Below are 4,317 nucleotides of genomic sequence, written 5' to 3' on the forward strand. Positions count from 1 at the left end.
ATTTTCTTTTTGTAGAAAATATTACCAAAAGTGTTAAGGTTCCACTCTTTAATATGGGTAGTTAAGTTTTTAAGAGAATTAAAATACAATGGGCTAGAGTGCCAATGAGAGCAGACAATATGATGAAAATTCGGGTGACTTAGCCACATTTTTTCAAACTTAAAATTAGAGGTAGGCTTAGAGAATGGTTTTTGTAAATTAAGAATTAGTGTACAATGGTCCGAGTGAGTGCATGGTAGGTGCAAAACTGTAGCATCTTCGAATAATTTTATCCAAGGTTCGTTCGCAAAAAATTTATCCAGTCGCTCCATTATTAGTCTGTTAAGTGTTGTATTATATATGTGAGCAGAAGTTCTTATTTTAGGTTTGTTAGTCCATGTAAAACGTGACCCAGTAAAACCAAGATCTAGCATGTTAATAGAATTAAGGCAATTATTAAAAGTAGCCGTTGTATTTGGTTTAATAGGGTTGCCACCAAAGTTATCAGATGCCGAACACAATTCACTGAAGTCCCCACATAATAGCCAAGCCGAATTATAACATTTATTAAATTTTTGAAGATTTTGCCATAGGATCTTTCTATTAGCATATTGATTACTAGCATAAACAACAAATAAAAACCATTTGGGAGAAGATTGACTCACCTGAACAGTAGCATGAATTTCATGGCTTGTAACCACAGAATCCACAGTTAACTCATGTGCACGCCAAAGGAGAACTATCCCTCTAGAATGTCCATGTACAACTACTTGTATAAGGTCAGTGAAGTCAAATTCTTGAAGTAGAGAGGTGTGATCTTGCATCTTTGTCTCTGTGAGACACAGATGGATTACTCCAGTAGAGTAGAATCCGGAGGTTCCTACGAAATTTAAGTCCATTTTTCTCCCCTACAATCCCATAGCATAATCTTCATGAGATGATCGTTGTGATGAGTTCCCTCTTGGGGTAATGATAGCTCCAGATGCATCAGATGGTGTGGAGGCTGGTATAGAGCTTGTGGCAGTATCGTGTCGTTGAGAGTTGGTATCATCAGGACAACATATTTGTCCTCTAAGGAGTAAGGGTCGAGGCGGACATTCAATGATGTCTTCTCCAAGTATGGTGGAATGAAAATTAAGATCTTTCTTTCTATATTTTCGGGCATGGAGATGGTGAGAGAGTTTTTCAGTGTCAATGAGTCCATAAACGTCTCCAGAGCATCTGCATCTTCTTCTGCTGGTTGGTGTTGAGGATATTCTTCCATCGGTGGTGATGGTGGAGGTGTTGGTGGATACAGTTCCATCTGCTCTTGAGCTTGAGGTAGTGGAGGCAGATTTTCCTCAATGTACTATTGTTGAGGTGCAAACCATGGCAAGTAATTATGAGGTAGGGGTGTATGCCAAAGCTAACAATGTTGATGGAGATGTGCATTCCATTGGTGAATGTTGAGTAGTTGTGGTTGGAGCTCCAGCGTGGTAATCTTCTGTTGGTGCAGTATTTGCATGGCAGCTTTGTGATGCATGGGCGTGTAGATGCCCTGTTGAATGATGTTGGTAAGTGCCTTCGTGTTATCCATTAGGATCACTGCTTGTTGCTGCATCAAGGGTATATATGGCAGTGGTGGAGGTAAGGTTATGCGTGGTGGTGGAATGAGTCTAGGTTGGGCAGGGAGGTAGTTGTAGAAAGGTGTTTGGTGGTTGATGCATTGGTAGTGGTGGTAATGGATGAAGTTGTGGGAGAAGAAGTGGAGGTGGAAAGGTACACTGGGCTATGTGCATGTGATGGTAATAATGGCACTGCTTCCAGTGGCGGAGGCAGGATTAACCCTAAGGGGGTTCAAAAAAGAAAAAAGTTAAAAAGATTGTAGCTAGTGGAATAGAACCAATGACCTTACAAAAGTTTTGAATCCCCTTGACCACTAAGCTATGCTTTTAAGCTATGTCAAGGGGATTCAAAACATAATATATATAGATAAAAAAAATAGATTATGTCTTATATATACATTGTAATTTTTTTGACAAATGGGGTTGGGGTGAACACCCTTCCGTCTCCCTAAATCCGCCCCTAGCTGCTGCCTGTGGGAATGGCAGCAATAATGTGGGTGGTGACGGGGATACATCGTTATTTGTTATGATATCTACCTTTGAGATTGTGGTGTGGAGTTATTATTTGTAGGGGATGCATTTGTCTTAGAGGAGGAAGCTATCAGTAATGTATTATGAAGGGGATTAAATTTTGTTGGTGGAAGTGGCGGTGGCTTCAGTGGCATAATTGTTGAAGTGACCGGTGGGTCGTGATTGTTCGAAATTCCGGCAATGGAGGTCCTAGGGATATCATGATGAGAGGGGTGAGGTGGTAGGGATAGGTTTGATGAGTCATCAGTTGAAATGGGAGGTGGCGTGGAGGGAGTTTGAGTACTAGACTTAGAAGGGGCATGTGTCAGTGTTGGGTGAGGGTGTTTTGCACCTTGGCCATCGGAGATTTTGTGTAGGTATATAGATGATAGGGTAGATTCAGTAGATGGTAGGATAGATTCGTTATGTTTTTTGATAGTTTGGGTATGATGAGAATTGGCAGTGTCGTTTATGGTTACTGGAGGAAGAAAGGTTGCATTGAAAATGGGTTGTTGCATGTAGGGATGTGTTGGAGCGGTATTAGAGGTGGCGTGTGGCAGTGTGGTGTATTGTTGTTTCATGCATTGGCCTTGTAGGTGTTGGGAGGTTGTGGGTGGTAGTATAGATTCCATAGGTCTTCTATTGAGGGGAAAGTAGAAGAAGCGATAGCATCGGATAGGGATACTGGAGGAAGTTATGTGATGCAAGGTTGGGTATTTTATTTTTGTGTGGAAGGTTGTTTAATAAGAGTCTTATTTTTTAGTTTTTGGCGGCGAATTAGTGGGTGTGTGGGTTGGTCATTTGTTGTTAATTCATTGGAGATAAAAATAGGAGTATTTAGGGAAATGGGTGGTGATTGGGCAGAGTTATTGGGAATGTTAGCTAATTTGTGCATGTGAGTATGATGATTGCGTAATTGTATTTCGGCGGGGTCTATGGCAGAGGGTTATCTGTTGAGGAAATAATTGGGGGGAGGGGGGGTGGAGCTATAGTTGTAGGGTGGGTATAGATTTCAGGGTTTTCTTTGTGAGTGGTATAGGAAAATTTGTTGGTTAGAGGGGTATGGTATTTTGAGTGGTATTGGTGGTGTGGGTCCCTACTTGTTGAGGGTTAAATAGGTTTTCATTGTTGGTATTAAAGAGTGGTTTTGGAAGAGGAGAGTTGTTTTGGTTTTGATAATTGCGGAAAGTGAAATTACGTGAAGGTTTGGTATATGTAACTGTTTTCCATTGATCTTGTGTAGGTGGGTGTATGGTATGTGGAATATGCGCTGGTATTGTGTTAGTAGTAGTTGAGGGTGGGATAAGCTCGGTGGTGGGGCATTGGGTGTTAGTGTGTCCTAAGCAGCCACAACTAATACAAATGGAAGTAGCATCTTCATAGTAAATTTGCCGTAAATGTGATCTTAGTAACACATTTTTAGACAGCGGTTTGTTTAGTGGTACTAGAATACAAAGACGTGCATATTGACCTCTAGTGGTTTGGACTGTGCATGTGTTTATTTTTAAAAAGGTACCAATGTGATTTGCTATTTTTTTTGAGTATCTCTAAGTCATAATACTCAGTGGGTAATTCCTGTAGGCGAATCCATATAGTGGATATGTTAATATTAGCGGCGGCCGGGTTAAATTTAGGTTCCCAATATCTAATAGTAAGATATTGGGATCCAATAAACCATGGCCCGTTGTGAAGTATTTGGTTGTAATTGACTGAGTTTGAGATTTTTAATAAGTAATAGTCATAGCCCAAGTCAATTTAAATAAGTGGTTCATTTAGCTTCCACAATTGTTCTATTTTAGTTTTTAGAAGATGGTATGGAGTTTTTCTCCCCGAGTAATTTAATAATAAGGGCATGGTTCCAAGGACGCTAGAGTCTGGTTTTATCTGTTTGGGTGATGGGGATAAAGTGGGGGTGGTTGGTGTGATTATCTGTTTCATCTTCTAGAGAAAGTTTGCTCAGAAATTGAGCGTCAAAATCAGTAAGCATAGGGGATGGTTGTGGAAATAATTTATCACGAAAACTTACATGTTCGGTTGAGGGCGGCGTGGTAATTGATTGTGCTGTTTTTGGTTTATGATTGTTGCGATTCAACTGGTCGATTTCTTGTTCTGTCCTCTATTGATCTTTCTTTTCTTGCATGTTGGTGATTGGTGAGGGGCAGTGGTCTGCCCTGCGCTGAGTAAATGGGGTTTCTCGCTCTTAATGTTTTAATTAGCCAAAATT

Source organism: Nicotiana attenuata, unplaced genomic scaffold (genome assembly GCF_001879085.1).
Source record: "Nicotiana attenuata strain UT unplaced genomic scaffold, NIATTr2, whole genome shotgun sequence".
NCBI lineage: Eukaryota > Viridiplantae > Streptophyta > Magnoliopsida > Solanales > Solanaceae > Nicotiana > Nicotiana attenuata.